The sequence below is a fragment of the Setaria italica genome, chromosome I (genome assembly GCF_000263155.2).
Source record: "Setaria italica strain Yugu1 chromosome I, Setaria_italica_v2.0, whole genome shotgun sequence".
NCBI classification, from domain to species: Eukaryota; Viridiplantae; Streptophyta; class Magnoliopsida; order Poales; family Poaceae; genus Setaria; species Setaria italica.
In genome coordinates this window covers 13,901,252-13,919,299 of record NC_028450.1, presented here as the reverse complement: position 1 = coordinate 13,919,299, position 18,048 = coordinate 13,901,252, and the positions used below count along the sequence as shown (strand labels likewise).

Genomic DNA, 18,048 nt, shown 5'->3' with positions numbered 1-18,048 from the left:
GCTGCCCTAGTGCCCTGCCCTGTTCGCTCGTGGCGCAGCCGCCGCATGCCGCAACTCGTGTCCGTCTGTCAGCTCCGGCCTCCAGACTCCGGTGCGCTAGTACCCACTACCGCTGCGTCCTGCATGTGGGCGTGTACCGTGCGACGTCACGAATCGAGATCGACACCGGTATTCGTCAATCGGTCTGTCAATTGTGATCGATCGCTCCAGGTATACTAATTTGATCCAATAAATTTTTAATATTTTAATCAATATTGATGGGTGATGAATAATATAATATTGATTAATCTAGGTGTTCGGTTATTTTTGTTCTGGTTCTGGATTATCTAGTGTTCCAATTTGAGGTTGTAGTCATGTCTTCTGCAAATCAGTCTAGAAAGTATGAATCTGGTTACCAAAAGCATAAGAAAAAACAAAGAATAGAGGATTTAACTCAATCTCAAAAGGGTGCTATGGATAAATTTATTAGAAAAGAGTCCACCAATAATCAATCACTTGGTCAGGGACAGGGAGCTGCACTTGATAATAATGATGACAATGATCCTACAGATGGTCAGATAGAGACAGAAAATATTATTGGGGTTGAGGAAGTTAATGATGACAATATTGTTGCAGATGTTAATGATTCCTTTCAGCCTGATATATTTGATCCTAGATATTGGGATTCCCTTGATCATAAACAAATTGATATTTTAGCACAAAAGGGCCCTAGAAGAGATTTATCAATTACGAAAGGTCCTAAGGATAGATATTTTAGAAGGTTTTCTACACTATTCTATACAAGAATTTTATCAAATGGGGAGCATTGTGATAGAGATTGGCTTGTCCATTCTAAGGAACTTGACAGGGTATTTTGCTTTGGTTGTAAATTATTTACAAAAGGCCATCGAAAAGGTCAGTTGGCAAATGAGGGGTTTAATGATTGGATACATCTTGGTATTAGACTTAAAGAGCATGAGATAAGTCCAAATCATGTTTTGAGTATGACAACTTGTTATGAGTTGCGTAGTAGATTGCAAAAGGATCAAACTATTGATAAAGGTGCTCAATGACAACTCGAGAAAGAAAAGGACCATTGGAGAAAAGTTTTGTTCAGAATTGTTTGCATTGTTAAATTTCTTGCCAAGCATAATCTAGCTTTTTGTGGGACTAATAGCAAAATGTATGAAGATAGCAATGGGAATTTCTTGGGATTGGTAGAGATGTTGGCTGAATTTGACCCAATTATTCAAGAACATGTTCGTCGTATTACAAGTGAGGAAACTCAAGCTCATTATCTTGATTTTAAGATTCAGAATGAGTTGATACATTTGCTTGCTTATGCTATTAAGTCTGAAATTATTAAAGAGTGCAAAATACTTCTCTGTCATACTTGATTGTACTCCTGATGTAAGCCACCAAGAACAAATGTCTTTAATTATAAGATATGTTGACTCATCTTCAAGTAATGTTCGCGTAGAAGAATCCTTTATAGGATTTTTGGATGTCAATGATACAACTGGGCAAGGACTTTTTGATGTGCTAGAGAATGAACTAAAGCTCCTTGGTCTTGATATAGATGATGTGAGAGGACAAGGTTATGATAATGGGTCAAATATGAAAGGGAAACATAAGGGGGTAAAAAAGAAACTTTTGGATGTAAATCCTCGTGCTTTCTATTCTGCTTGTGGTTGCCATAGCCTTAATTTAACACTTTGTGATATGGCTAAGACTTGTGGTAAAGCTAAGGATTTCTTTGGAATCATCTAGCGCATCTATACAACTTTTGCTAATTCTACCAAGAAATGGCAGATTCTGAAAGATAACATATCAGGATTGACTCTCAAGTTAGTATCAGCTACACGTTGGGAGAGTCGCGTTGAAAGTGTTAAATCTATAAGATTTCAGTGCACAGACATTCGAGAGGCTCTACTTCAGGTACCCAATATTGTTGTACTGATATTTGATAATGATGTACTTATTTTGGCTATCTCCAACTATAACACATATTTTCTTCCTTTCAATTTCAGGTATCTGATGTTGATAATGATCCAAAAACAAGAAGTGAGGCTAAGGGCTTGGCAAACAATGAACTTGGAGAATATGAATTTATAGTGGCAATCGTCATTTGGTATGAGGTATTATATGCCGTTAATTTAGTAAGCAAACACTTGCAAGCAAAAGATATGCTTATTGATGTTACCATTGAGAAAGTGGAAGGGTTGATTTCTTTCTTCAAGGGTTATAGGAAACTAGTTTCTCAGAAGCATTAGAGATTGCCAAAGGGATTGCACTTGAGATGGATATTGGTACAACGTTTTGTAAAAGAAGAGAAATTAAAAGAAAGAAACATTTTGATGAGAACCTAGGTGACACAAATGCTGCTACACAGTCTGCCGAGGAGCTATTTAGAATAAGCTATTTTTTACTTGTTGTTGATCAAGCAATTTTCTCACTTACAACAAGATTTGAACAGTACCAGAGTTACCAACAAAATTTTGGTTTCCTATTTACCTCTGAAACATTACAGTCATTGGATGACACGAGTTTGAAATCTTCTTGTGATAATCTTGGGGCTGTCCTTACAAAAGACGGAAAATCTGATGTTGATGCCAATGATTTGTACGTGGAGTTAAAGTTTCTTCAAGATTTCATTCCTAAAGAAAATATGGGTCCTATTGAAATTCTAAAGTTCCTAAAGCGGCATGACTGTTTTCCCAATGCAAGTATTGCATATAGAATTCTGTTGACCATTCCTGTGACCGTTGCATCAGCAGAGCGAAGCTTTTCAAAATTGAAACTATTGAAGTCATATTTGCGTTCGACAATGACACAACAAAGACTTAATGATTTGGCTACAATAGCACTTGAAACTGGATTACTGGAGAAGATTGATTATGATCATATCATTGAAGATTTCATTTCAAGGAATACTAAAAGAATGAAGTACTTCAATTAAAGATTATGAAAGCAAAAGTCGAATAGGTACGGTTTTTGATATATTTTATTGTGATATATATCATATATCTTATTTAAAGTTCTATTTTTTTGGAAGGTAGGCCTTATTTTAGAGTTTGGTATAGGGTCTCGATTTTTGCCGGCTCGGCCCTGTATATATCAGCGACTCTCCTGCTTGGTTCGTTTCAAAAAATATGAATGTACATAGTATTAGGATGTGTTTGGTTGCATAACTCACTGCACCACATTCGCAGGATGTTGCGATGGCATTTGGCAGGTGCCATGGTTTGAGACGCCACGATCATCTAGTTCATTTTTGCCACCGCAACTCACCTCAGGTGTGGCGGATTTGACTTCAGCTTCGCGAGCGGTGAATGTGAATACGGATAGCATTAGATTGTGTTTATTTCACATCTACTGATCTACACACGCTGTAACTTGCCACGTACATAACCACGCGCGAGTTGCATAGCATTTGGCTGGCACTGCGGTTTAGGCGCGCCGTAGAGATTTTATGGTTGGCCCGTTCTTTTTTTGTCGCCGCCACTCGCCTCAGCTGAGGCGTACAAGATTTTCATTCGATGTGGCTTAGGCGTGATCGCTGGTGTACGTAACATGGTTAGGCGCCTTCCAAACAGATTCGTAGCCTCTGTTTGTTTAAGCTTTTAGGCACTTTTGATCATTCTTGAGACCTCCAAAAGCTTAATGCTCCTAAATTGAAGATCCCAGAAACCAATGATTCGAAACTGCCGAGAATCTCAAACGAATAAGGTCTTAGCGTGTTGCGAAAGATGCCAATAAGCAAGATTGATGCTTTTGGACAGCAGGAGGAAACATCTCGTCCATTAGTATCCTTTCTGTGAAAAGTATTCCATCGGCACGGCGAGAACATTATAATTGTAACAAATTTGGAACAGATGGATCTTTACAGACTATAGGGGTAATTGTAACAAATTTGGAACAGATGGATCTTTACAGACTATAGGGGTGTTTGGATACACCCCACTAAAGTTTAGCACCTATCACATCGGATGTTTTGATGCTAATTAGAAGGATTAAACATAGGTAATTACAAAACTAATTGCACAGATGGAGTCTAATTCGCGAGACGAATCTATTAAGCCTAATTAGTCCATGATTTGATAATGTGGTACTACAGTAACCATTTGCTAATGACAGATTAATTAGGTTTAATAGATTCGTCTCACGAATTAGTACAGGGTTTTGCAATTAGTTCATATTTAGTCCTCCTAATTAGCATCTGAACATCCGATGTGACACTACTAAAGTTTAGCACCTAGTATCCAAACACTCTATATGATCTTTGTTACAAATGTATGGCCCTGATGCGTTCAATCAAGAAATCAACATTACTGATTCTAAGCGAGAGAAATTGAGGGACTTGATGGGCAACATCAGCAGCACGTATGAAAAGATTGCTAGCTAATGGAAGGATCACACGTGCATCCATGTCATGGCCCCAGGGCATTATGACATAGAGCTTCTATTTTTATATTTTGCAGAAGACATATATCCATGTCATGGCTCCACAGCATTATGAGAGAGCTTCTATTCCTATATTCGCAGAAGACAGTATCATACATTAATTCGACAGTATCATACATTAATTCATTGGCCATACTTACATTTACAGGTGAAAAACGGAACATGATCCAAAGGTGGAAGATTTACGTTCTTCCTATTTTACAGAGCTTCTATTCCTATCTAGCCATGAGTAGGTTGAAGAGAGCTCTAACATGCCTTGGAGGACTGAACCCACGATATTGTGGCAAAATAAGGGATGACTTGTGGCTAGGGGTGAAAGGCAAACCAAGATGAGATATAGCTGGTTTTCAGTGAAATTTATTTATGTAGAGCGTATGATGTCGATGGTTCCCATTTTGCTTTACCAACCCTAGGGAAACTCCGAACACAGGCCGCCATCCTTAGTACAGACAGAATAATTGGGGGTGCTAAGATCCATAGTCGAGAGGGAAACAACCTAGATCATACGTTAAGGTCACTAAGCAATCACTTAGTGGAAAAGAAAGTGATCGAGCGATGACAACTAGGAGGTGGGCTTGGAAGCAGCCATCCTTTGAACAAAGCACAATAGCTCACTGGTCTAGCTCAATGGCACCGAAAATGTCTTAATCTTTACTTAAATCTTTTTGCCTGCACAACAAGATGAATAAAGTATTCCAGCCAAGGACTTCCACTTATCAGTAATAGTAATCGGAACATAATGGTCAATCAGATGTCTGGAAGGGAAAAACATATAGAACTGATCGACAATGGATCTATTCAACAAAATCGACATGTGTAGTTTTGAACTAGCTGACTGAAGTTACAAAAGTCAAGTCTCAAAAGAATTTACAAGACCGTAATTTTAACTAATAAATACGGGTGGAGATTTTGAATAATTCTTTGAATTACCCATCAAGCAAAGCGAATTGAAGTTAATGAATCTGCAACATCAGATCTGCAGTCTACATGTCATTACCAGAGTCAGAATATCAAATTTGCTAGGAATATCACTAAATTTTACAGTTTCAATGCTGACTAGTAAAACAAAGTAGATGGTAGATAGCTAACAATTTAGCATACAGCATTCCAGCTAGTCTGTCAGTACACATTACACAATGTATAGAGTCCACTAAACATTTACCCAAATGTTGTTGAGAAGTCAGTGCACCAACAAGTTGAAATATATCCTCCATAAATAGAAGTCTTGATGAGGGAAGGGAAAATACCTAAAGACTAAATCACCGTTGTGATTTGGAACCTGCAGTAACCAAAAGAAAAACCATTAGCCAAAAGTCATGTTAAATCTTATCTATTAAAGTGAGGAACGCTTCTGCCCACTTTTTTAGTTTGGTCCAACTTAATCTTGTTGACATGTGGACCTAATTATTAATTAGTACATAGACATGTGGGTCCATATTCATTAATCTGTTTTCTGTACACAGACCTGTCCGCACCGCACGTCTTCTCCTTCGCCCGTCTACCTCCCCTTCTGTTTCCCCTTCCCTTTCTCTCACCGTCTGCTGATGCCGCGGCTCCCTGCCATCTGTCTGGCAGCCTCTGTCTTCTCACCCGCGCCTCCCTCTTCCCCTTCCCTCCCTCTCTACCCTCACCATGGTGGCAGCCATGACACCGAGACCTGGCGCTGGTGGCGGCCGCCTCTGTCTTCTTGTCCGCGCCTCCGGCAGCCACGGCACCGAGACCTGGCAGTGGTGGCGGCGGCCCCTCAATGTTGCATAAGTCCTTACTGATTTGGAATCAAGGTTGCCGCCGACTCGGATTAGTATTGAGGCCGGACGTGTCGGGATCGATGTCTTCACCGACTTGGATCGGAATCGAGGTCGCGTTCTTGTGCTATACCTGTATAAATAGAAGCGGGGGACGAAGATCGAGCCCTTTTGGCACCGCGTGGAGATCGACCCCAAGTTCTTCAACAAGTCGTGGCGGAAGCTCCACGATGCCATCCACGAGATCTACAACATTGAGACGGAGCCGTCTTCTCCGGTCGCACCTCCATCCTGGCGTCCTCCACCCGGTCGCGCCTCTTCCATCCTTCGCCCCCATCTACCCTCCCGGTCCTATGCCTCCTCCTCTGCGTCCCCTTCGCCGAAGCGATCAAAGGAGCAGGAGGTGGCAACTGCCTACGGGAGTAGAAGAAGAAGATGCGATGCCGGTGGGATCTTCCTTCACCCATCTGCGTCGGTGGTGGACGCATCCGCATCCCATGGCGGAGGAGTTAGAAGCGCCAGTGGTGAGAAGCCAACGAGGAGGCTGCCCCAGCTGCTCACCCACCACGGCCGCCCCGCCCGACCGCACTAGAGTCGCCTCCCCGGCCCCTGCCGTGCCGCCCGACCTCAGCCCCGGCCGCTCGCACCGCCCCGGCCCTGGCTGCGCCCGAGCTACCTTGGCTGCACTGCCCAACCTGCGCTCGCCGCCCGCCTCGACTGGGGGAGAGGGAGGAGGAGCTGAGGGAGAGGGAGTGGGGGCTGGCCGGATCCAGCGGAGGGGAGAGAGAGAGAGAGAGAGAGAGAGGAGAGGAGGTGGGGGAGCAATGATTCCGCCATCAAATTCTTGTCCGTCACGGTGAACCAGTAGAAAACGGAAGAAAAACAGCTCCCCCCCACACACTTTTGAACCGGCGCATAGGATGCAAAACCAGGAAAAACCGGCGCATGCCCACGAGGAAAACCTCTGCTGGAAATTAAATAGACAAGTAAAAACTCAAAAAAATGCATGGAAGGGATTTGATCCTTCGACCTCTCCCCGAGAAGCACTCCTACCATTTCGGATTATACGAGTAAAATTAAGGAAACCCCATGGGACATTTGCCATCCGCTGTCATACATGGCAATGGTCGTAGTTCCAAACTTTAGGAACCGTTTGTCGCTTGAAAAACCATGACATTTATTAGAAGTCCAATATGTACTAGAGTAGAAAAAATACACATGAAGATAAAAATTAACGCATATTGAGCAGTGTCGATGCAGGCTGGTTGTACGCTATGCTACTTGCATTTAGAAATGGATCCGCGTCTACCAACGCATATACACTATGTTCGAACAACAACAGTGTTTGCTAAGCCAGAATATATGTGAAATATGGTCGCTTTGTATGGTACAACATGGTTACATATTTTTTCTGTAGCAACTCTCTTGCTTGAATAAAAAATATTTTAATTTAATGGGTATTTGAGTTGAAGGAAATAATTAAGTCAAAATTCTTTTGGTTTTCATTAAATGTGTAGACATCCAACATGTGCAATAAAAATTTAGTGATGGAAATAAAAATATCATAAGTTTAAAAAACACAATTGATCTTTTACCGTAGCAACGTACAGGCATTTTGCTAGTAAGAATAAAAAAGAGTAAAATGCATCCCAAGTTCCTAAACTTGTCATGATGTGTTAACTAGCTCCCTATCCATCTCCTGATTGCTTGCGCCATTGCCGCCGCCTTTCATTATTGTCCTGGCTGGGCGTCCTTGCCAACACCGGCCCCACTGTCACAACGCCTGCTCGGCAGCCTTGCTAGCGGCCTACCTACACCAGCGCTTAGGTTCAGCTGCACTGACGTGTGCGCGGGCACCTCCACCTCGCCATCAGCATCAGCTTCTGTGCAGCTGGCCGCGACGCGACGGCCGTGGAGGCGAGCCATGCCAGCCAGCCTGTGGCCAGACATAGAGCCCGGCTCCCTCTCCCCCGCATTCGATCTTCCGGGAGCGCAAGCACACCTGCCGCGCCGCTTACTCGCCGCAAGCGAATCAGGCGATGACGAGTTCATCTGGGCGGTGCGCAAGTGAATCAGCCTCCACGATCGTCAGCTTCATGGTGCTGCACATCTAGCAGGCCATGTCCTTGCACGCCAGGCCATCTTCTCCTGCCTCACCTGCGATAGAATTGCATCTCGACGGCCCCAAAGAAATCCAGAGCAAGCAAATAGAAAAGATGAAATATTTGGATTTGAGCTTCGGTAACACTAAAATAGCAAATTGAGGAGGTTTGCATCTCCATGCCCTCAGCTCACTTCGCCGATTACAGGACCTCGTGCTAAACCACCAGCCGGTCGAATCGCTGGTTCACACCCTAAACTGGCAGGCTGCCACAGCATGGCTGACGCCTAGAACTCGCGCCGGACGAGGACAAGTAGGCAGTGCCCTGCAGGTGCGGCGCCACGGAGGAGCTCGCACGAGCGGTAGTAGATGCTGGAACTGAGAGGTGCACAGCATGATTGAAGGCTGAGATTAGAGAGCCGTGCCCTGGATGCTGCAGCCGCAGGGAAGTGAGAGGTGCTTCTGGCCTGCCGGCAGCCGTGGGGTACCGGGGATGGGCGGAGGAAGCGCCTCTGGCCTAGTTGCGCGTGCCATGGAGGAACGGAGAGGAGATGCAGGAAGGGGACGAGGGTGAATCGGAGAGGCTTGTTGTTGGGATACGATGTAGGTTACGCTAGCGGAAAATAAAATTTTATGGATCTTGAGATTACCACTCGATGCAAAGGTGCGAAATATGTAGAATCGCGTCGGGGCATCGAAGTTGATCAGCGTAGTCGAACACGTCGACGTGCAGCAACTTCTCAGCAGCTCGTCCACGTGCAGTGAGGTCCTCCTCGTGCCGCGGCTCATCATCGGCTCGTCAGCAGCTCGTCCAAGTGCTGCAGGTGCAACACCTCCAAGGTATCCATATGTACAGGGAGGAACCGTCGCAAGTTTGACTGGTAGGTCCGCGAGTTGCAACAGGATGAGGGCGTGGGAGGCGCGCGGCTGCTGCTAGTGCAAAAAGGATGAACCCTAGGGCGCCCCCTACCCTCAATATATAGGGGTTCCTAACGGGCCTCTGGGTCCGAGGTCCATTAGTACTCCTAAACCTAGTCCAGTTCAGATCACATCCGAATTGAGCTTCTAGCTCCTTAAGTGTGTGACCCTATAGGTTCATATGCGTATAGACATGGCCCGAGTACTCTTACTCGGCCAATAGTTAGCAGCGGCCTCTAGCAAGACGTGCTAACTCCTATACGCACACGAAGATCATATCAGACGAACTGTCACAACATCATGCACATGCTATTCCCTTTGCCTCACGATATATATTTAGTCTAGCTCCAAGCCAACCACTTTTTCTCGATCCTGTGACTCGAAATCCCTTTGTCGGTTAACTCTTAACCGTACGTAGCATGATCATGCATTTCTTGATCCGATCACTCGAGGGGCCCAGAGATATCTCTCTCAATCAGAGAGGGGCAAATCCCATCTTGATTGACCATGCCTCACAACATGCTTCTTGACAAACCTGAAAACTACCTTTTTAACTACCCTGTTACGGTGTAGCGTTTGATAGCCCCTAAGTAAGTCGATCCACATCTTGAGTACATGCGACAGTCTCAGGTCTAAGGACAAAGCGTACACGTTGTGTGAAGAGAGAACCACTTCTCGTGTTGGGTCAATCCTAACACATGTCTCCATATATGCCTACATTATTAGTTTGACATCTCCATATCCATGACTTGTGAAACATAGTCATCAAGTAATACATGTACTAGTCTAATATTCATGTGTGTCCTCACATGAACTCCGACTAGGGACATATTTTAAAATAACTACACAAGTAAAGAGTTTCACATACAATTCACATAATTGCAAATCAATTCAAGTAGCCTTTAATGGATATTTAAGGAACACAATATAAATCATGGATACAAATGGAATATCATCATCTCTATGATTGCCTCTAGGGCATACTTCCAACATTCTCCCACTTTCACTAGAGTCAATCTAGAAGATATCTAATACCCATAGCTCTTACATGCGCATCATGCTTAGCCTGCGGGAGTGGCTTTGTCAAATGATCGGAATATTCAAATCCATGTGTATTTTGCATATCTTGATCTCACCCCAATTAACAAAGTCTCGAATGAGATGGAATCGTCGCATTACGTGTTTGTTCTTCTGGTGGTTCCTTGGCTCCTTTGCTTGCGCAATTGCCCTATTGTTATCATAGTAGAGATTCAATGGGCTGGACACAAGGCTCAATAAGGAAATTCCTTATCCAAACACCCTCCTTCGCGGCTTCTGAAGCCGCGATGTACTCAGCTTCTGTCGTAGAATCAGCCACCGTCTCTTGCTTGGAACTCTTCCAGCTAATAGCACCACCGTTTAGCGTGAACACAAATCCTAATTGTGACTTTGAATCATCTCTGTCGGTTTGGAAACTAGCATCGGTGTCGGTGTTTTAGACCGGCAACCCACCTAGGGGTACCCTAGGTGGGCTTTTATGTGGTAAGGGTCGTCAAGAATCAAGGAATCAATGGTGACGCAAGGAACACGATTTAGACAGGTTCGGGCCGCTAGATCGCGCAATACCCTACGTCCTGTGTAGTTATTTGTATTGATCTTAGATGCACTTGGAGTTGTTCTATTTGAGAGGGGTCCCTGCCCGCCCTTATATACACAGGAGGGTAGGATTACAAGTCCGAGTCCTAGTCGAGTACAATTACAGAGTTCTACTCGGTATGGCCTGAGTAGTTTTCCATATGCATACTTTGACTAGTCCAGGTGGGATAAGTGTTGGGATACAAGGTAGGCTACACTAGCGCAATTCAAAAATTCTACCGCGTATAACCAGGAAGAACTGCCGTATAAGGATCACGGGATTACCACTCGACGCACTACTGGTGCGGAAGATGTAGATATGCGTCGATGCAGTGAAGACGATCACGTAGTCGTACGTAGTCGATCAACGTAGTCGTACATAGTCGATCACGTCCAGCAGCTCCTCAGCAGCTCGTCCACGTGCAGCAAGATCTCCTTCGGTACCGCGGCTCGTCGTTGGCTCGTCGGCGGCTCGTCGGCGGCTCGTCCAAGTGCTGCAGGCGCAACACCTCCAAGGTATCTACACGTGCAGGGAGGAAGCGTCGCAAGCCGGACTGCTAGATCCGTGAGTTGCAACAGGCAAGGGCGTGGGAGGCGCGGCAGGTGTGTTTCGCCAAAAAGGTGTAAACCCTAGGGCGCCCCCCACCCCTCTATTTATAGAGGTTCCTGACGGGCCTCTGGATCCGAGGCCCATTAGTACTTCTAAACCTAATCCAACTCGGATCAGATCCGAATTGGGCTTCCAGCCCCTTAAGTGTGTGACCCTATGGGTTCGGATACGCATAGACATGGCCCGAGTACTCCTACTCGGCCCAATAGTCGGTAGCGGCCTCTAGCAAGACGTGCCAACTCCTATACGCACACGAAGATCATATCAGACGAACCATCACAACATAATATACATGATATTCCCTTTGCCTCACGATATTTGGTCTAGCTTCAAGCTGACCGCTCTTTCTCGATCCTGTGATTCGGAATCCCTTTGTAGGTTAACTCTTAACCGTACGTAGCATGGCCATGCATTTTCGGATCCGATCACTCGAGGGGCCCAGAGATATCACTCTCAATTAGAGAGGGGCAAATCCCATCTTGATTGACCATGTCTCATAGCATGCTTCTTGACAAACCCGAAAACTACCTTTATAACTACCCTGTTACGGCGTAGCGTTTGATAGCCCCTAAGTAGGTCGATCCACATCTAGAATACATGCGACAATCTCAGGTCTAAGGACAAAGCGTATATGTTGTTTTAAAGAGAGAACTACTTCTCTTGTTGGGTCAGTCCTAACACATGTCTCCACATGTGTCCACATTATTAGTTCAACATCTCCATGTCCATGACTTGTGAAACATAGTCATCAACTAATACATGTGCTAGTCTAATATTCATGTGTGTCCTCACATGAACTCCGACTAGGGACAAGTTTAGAATAACCATACAAGTAAAGAGTTTCACATACAATTCACATAATTGCAAATCAATTCAAGTAGCCTTTAATGGATATTCAATGAACACAATATACAAATCATGGATACAAATGGAATATCATCATATCTATGATTGCCTCTAGGGCATACCTCCAACATTGAAAAGGATGGAGTGCTCTGCCTTGGTGGCGATTGGGCGGCGAGGCAGAGCTTCGGGGATAGGGTCTTCGGTCATTGGGCACTGGAGACAGAGCTTATGCAGGCGCGGTTTTGCCGGGGAGAAGGATTGGTGAGGGTGAGCGCGGGTCTGGTCGCATCAAGCGGCAGATTGGGGGCGGCGACTCGGCTAGCGTGTGGCAGGAAGGAAGGAAGGGGCACTGCAGGCGAGGGCGCTGCAGGCGAGGTGACAGGGCGAGCGGTGACGCTAGCAGGCGCCGAACCAGCGGCTTTGCCGGGGCACGCTACTGGCGAGGCGGGAGAAGGAGTTGTCACTGCTGGATTCGTGGTTGGCAAAGGCGGCATCGTCGTGGGGCGCGCGCGGCCGGGGATCCGGGTGAGATGATGAGCGCAGGAGGCGAGGCGGTCTGGCGCAGCAGCGGCCAATCTCTGGTCGCAGCAGTGACAGGGCGCCTGGCACGGCTGGTGAGGTTGCGAGTGAGACGAGGTGAGGCAGAGAGTCTGTAGGGCGCTTCTACGCAATTGGGAGGGAGGCGTGCTGATCCGTTTGGTCGTGGCCGGCGACTGGGCGAGGCAGGGCTCGTCGAGGAGGTTAAGCCACGCGGCGGAGAGACTTTGAAGCAGGGCACATGCTTGCTCTGGCGCGCTTGACCCGAGAGATCCGTGGGATCTGGTTGTGGATCCACCACTCAGTCTCTGGTTCTCCCACAGCTCTAAGATTTTGAAGGAACACTATCTTTGGGACTTAGAGAGAACCGGCGGTTTTGGTTGGGTTTCAGGGGTCGGGGCTGATTAGAACTGCAGAATTAGGATTAGCCTTGAGATTAACTCAGCTGATTAGCCCAGGTTGTTACATAAAGATTGATCTATTCAAGATTTCACAGCATAGATACTATGTCCTCAAAAGAGGGGGGAAAATACTATGTGCTGCTCATGTCCAAGAATGGTTTTTGCTGATTCTTTTTTAATCACTACAATAAATAATAATATCTAGTCCATTATAATAAAATTAATTGATTTTAGTAATCTGGCATAATTCACCCAGCTAGAACTAAGCTGTAATGCTATTTGAAACGTGATATCTTATTACCGGATATAAAATCCAGTATCCTCTTCATCAAAAGTCAGACGGGCGCACATCAACACTTCAGCTTTTTATACATTCGTAACAAACCATGAAAGTTTCTAGCGAAACAACTGTCTCTCTTGACGACTCTTGCTTGCACTATTCGATCCTAAACAAAACTCTCGAAAATAATTGAACCTGAAACTAAAGAAGTTTAAATCCCGATCTAAATTTTATAATCCGTGAAGATCTCTTTAGTCTCGGTTTGTAACACAAATTCGGACTAATACCTTTAGTCCGGGGATTAAAGGGATCTTCACGGTTACTTCAAAATGAAAACATATTTAACTCCATCACATGTGCTATGTGAGTGAGGTGGTAAGGAAGGATTGAGAGGCCTAAGGTCGTGGGTTCAAATCCCACGCACCGCGTACGTGCATATTTCACATGAAAAATCGTGTGACTTGTGACGTGCGCGTGTGTAGGAGCGTCCCAGGTGGAATAACTGAGACCCGAATTCTTAGTCCGGGTTGGGAAAACCGAGCACTTTGAGATTTCCCAACCGGGATTATAGCCCATTTCTCTGCTAGTGCTCAATGTTTTTGAACCAAGGCACGGACCTGTTTTTTTCTAGAGATGAAAACGTCTACTAGGGTCCAATTGCATCGCAAGTTGAATATACTCACTTTACTATGGCTCTATTACGGAAACTCATACTGAATCTAGCAAACTTTTTATGAAAGCAATAGGTGCATTACAGCAAAATAATCGATTCTAAAGATATCTTCATCAGCCTATATATATATATGCCACTAGTTGATCGAGTTCCAGACGATATGATCGACATTGTTTGATCAATTCTGGAATTTTACTTTTAAAATCTGCAGAGAGCTGTCTGCACAATGAAACTTCAACCATTATCAGGAACAGGCACCGCGTGCATTGCTAAGGTATGGCAGTCAGGTTGCATCTAAGTGAAGGGTGGTCATGACAAAGCTATATTGGATTCACATTACTTACATAACCGTCTTGTAGTGCCGGTTCTTGAAAAACACCAACATCATATTTTTTTGTCAAGTACCTCGTAACACACCCAATGTCCAAAATCAACTTAATTACAGCCCAGGCCCACATGCGCGCATAGCACATCTCTTACATATTCATGATTAAGCCACATGTGTTATATTTGGAATGACAAAAATTATAAGCTGGCCATAACCTATATAGTGGGACTAATTCCACCCAACCAGGATACATGGGCCATAACGGGTTGAAACTGGAATACCAATGGGCCAGTGTATTACATTCTTCCACTACTTTAGTGTTGACGTCCTCGTCAGCTTACCGAAATCATGACAAACAAATACCCAAGATCATGCCATGCATGTCCCCTCTGCGGTCAGACACGCATGCCCTCTCGTCCAGCGAGAGTACAGGCTTTAAGTACCATCTGGAACACTCCGTGTCCGCAATATACCTGCGGCCCAACTTTTCACGTGGAACTTGCTCACATACGTATAGCATATTTTTAAAATTTCATCCTCGTTATGTGTAAAAAGGTTAATCCGAAAGTACTTATATTTGGAATGATAAGATCTTTAAGCTAGCCTAAACCTATGTAGAAGACTACCAATGTGGGACTAAATTCCGCCCGGAATAGGACACATGGACAATATATAATGGCAAAAAGTGGAACGGCCGGCCTGAGTGTTACAGTTGTATTTCTACCATTAGTGTCAAATTAAGTTTACATTTAGTTTGCCTTTTTCTGAACCGTCTGTACGATGTGGAAAGACATTCTGAATTATGGTAGAAATACAATCATTTCCACCGTCAGTTTATGCAAACAACGGACTATGGATCGAAATGGCTTTCTACAAACAGAAGGAAATTAAACAATAAAATTTCTAAACAAGTTACAACCATAGATGTAAACTGGACACGCCGCAAAGAGCTCTGCACGCCATGCGCGCGCCTACGCCATGCGCCTGCAGTAACGCCACCCCGATCGCCGTGCCTACTAATTTCTCCATGCGGTTTATTTCCATCTGACAAGGACAAAGCCAAACATGAAGGCCACCGGAACACCAAAGAGAATGAATATCATCAACCAAATCCTTTTCTTAACCTCAACTTCAACTCCAAGCCAAAGATTTCACCGGAGACACCTCCTCTTCCTTCTCCCTGAGCTGACGGTCCTTCTCCTGGATGGCATCCTTTGTAGTCGTCTTCACGCTTCTAGCACAGTCCCACATTTTTTTTTATACTTCCACAGTTCCACATTGAGAGAATGATGCCCAGCACTTTCATGGACCACTCCTCATCCATCCAGTGCAGAAAGTTGCATTGATCGTTCTCAGCTCATCCAAAGACATGGAAAACTAAATTATTAACAAGAAATATGAGATGCGCTAATTTAATTTTGTTAAAAAAAGATAATGACTTTAGTACAGCTGGCTACAAGCTCTAATGTCCATCACTCATATTCAATCCGATAGTTCAACGCTGCGATGGTCTTTCCGATGTGAGGGCTTCCCAAGTGTACCTGACAGAGTGACAAGTCCTTAACTTTTACCCCACATGAGCACATGCAACCAATTTTTTTCAAATCTAGCTTAAAAAGTTATAATTCTTGAATCGGGCATCAAACTCAAATTCCAATTGCACAATTACGTTTCTTTTAACAATGTCTTCAAAATAAGATCCACTTGTATATGTTTCAATAATAATTTTGAAGAGACATAAATTGCTTATATAGAATAAAAAAATGTCAAACCCAACTAGTTAAAATGCTCAATTGATTTGCCTCAGTGACCTATCATTAAGCATGCATGAGACATCCACCTATCGTAACACAGTTGGGTTGCCTTCTTTCCTATCACACCATCTAATCTATCTTCGCAATATCACCATTAATATCCACTAAATTCAACTAAGCATTTTTTGTAAAGTTACAGGCAACTTTTATAAAAATCATAAATAAGTCAGAATACACTGAAAAGCATTTTCTCACACGAAAAATATCACTAAAACATAATGATGTGGGATCAATTTGAAAGAAATATAATGGTGCAATCTTTTTTTTTTCTAGAATACGCAGGAGAGCTGCGCATCATTCCATTAAGAAGAGATAAAAGTACTAATACAACGCGGGCCTGTACCGGGCACACGCACACGGTTAGTAGATCAAAGGGCCGATTACACGATGCTGGAGCTAAAAAAAATAATAAGACCTTAAGGCCTAACGTCACTGACTCGTAAAACACCAACCCACACTATGGAGGCAGTGCGCCCCGGCCATGAACCAGGCCGCCGCTTCCTCCGCGACTGCATCTACTAGCTGCTGCGGCGTCCGTTGAGTGTTTCCGGTGAAGACCCGATTATTGCGCTCTTTCCAAATGAGCCAGGAGACTAAGGTGAAAGTGGAGTCGAGTCCTTGCTTCCTAGCGCCATGAAATCCTCGTCTCCGGAGCAACCACCAATCCAACAACCCCTTCCTGGAGCTGGACGTTGGATACAGCATGCCATAACTGGACATATTGTGAAATTGCAGCCACAGTTAGTATCCCGACGATGTCCCGGATCCAACTTTTCTCCATGAGAGCAGCCGCCACTGTTCTTGTTCTTCTGATATGAGGCTTAACCATTAGGCACAGGTCAGGAGCAAGAGTGCAAGGAGATAGGGTGTCCAGCCACTGATCTTCCCAGAAAAGAGCAGTGTTCCCACTGCCCAATTGCACCCGGGTGGAGATCTGGAAGGCTTTTTGCAAAGTGTTGCTCTTATCCAGGGTGTTGGCCAGGTGTTTCCAAGGCCGCCGGTCGTCGGTCCTTTTGAACCACAGCCAACGCAATCGCAGAGCCACCGATGCCCGACGAAGGTCTTGGATTCCTAGACCCCCCACTGTTTTAGGACGGCAGGCAATTGGCCAGGTTACAGGGCATTGCCCTCCATTGGCAGTCGGCTTACCAGCCCACAGGAATCCCTTTCGGAGTTTGTCAATTTCATGAAATACCCAAGCTGGAATGTCAAGAGAAATAAGATTATAGGTGCAGGTGGCCGTCAGGACCGATTGGACCACAGTCAATCTCCCCGCCTTGTTCATAAGCTGTGCCTTCCAGTTTGGAATTTTGCTGGCCACCTTATCAATCAAAGGCTGGAACTGATTCTTCCTAAGGCGCCGAACCGACAGGGGCATACCAAGGTATTGCATAGGAAAACCTACAACTTGAGCTGGAAAAATGCCTCTGATTCTCTCTACTTGCTGGTCACTGCATGCAATTGGGGCAATGGAGCACTTCTGCAGATTGGTGCGGAGTCCAGAAGCATTACCAAAAAAATCCAGAATCCCTCTGATGGCAATAGCATCCTGAACCACAGGCCTAGCGAAAATGATCACATCATCAGCATACAAGGAGCACTGATGACAAATGGTGCTGTCTGCTGGAGGGGCGAGGACTCCCTGATCAGCTGCCCTCCTGAGGAGCCGGTGCAGAACCTCCATGACAAGTATGAAAAGCATCGGCGAAAGGGGGTCGCCTTGCCTCAGCCCTCTAGC

At 44.9% G+C, this 18,048-nt stretch overlaps 1 pseudogene; it reads left to right on the top strand.

The window, feature by feature from the left end:
* Positions 1-452: 452 nt before the first annotated feature.
* LOC101773566 lies at positions 453-2,938 on the top strand (annotated as a pseudogene).
* Positions 2,939-18,048: the final 15,110 nt, after the last annotated feature.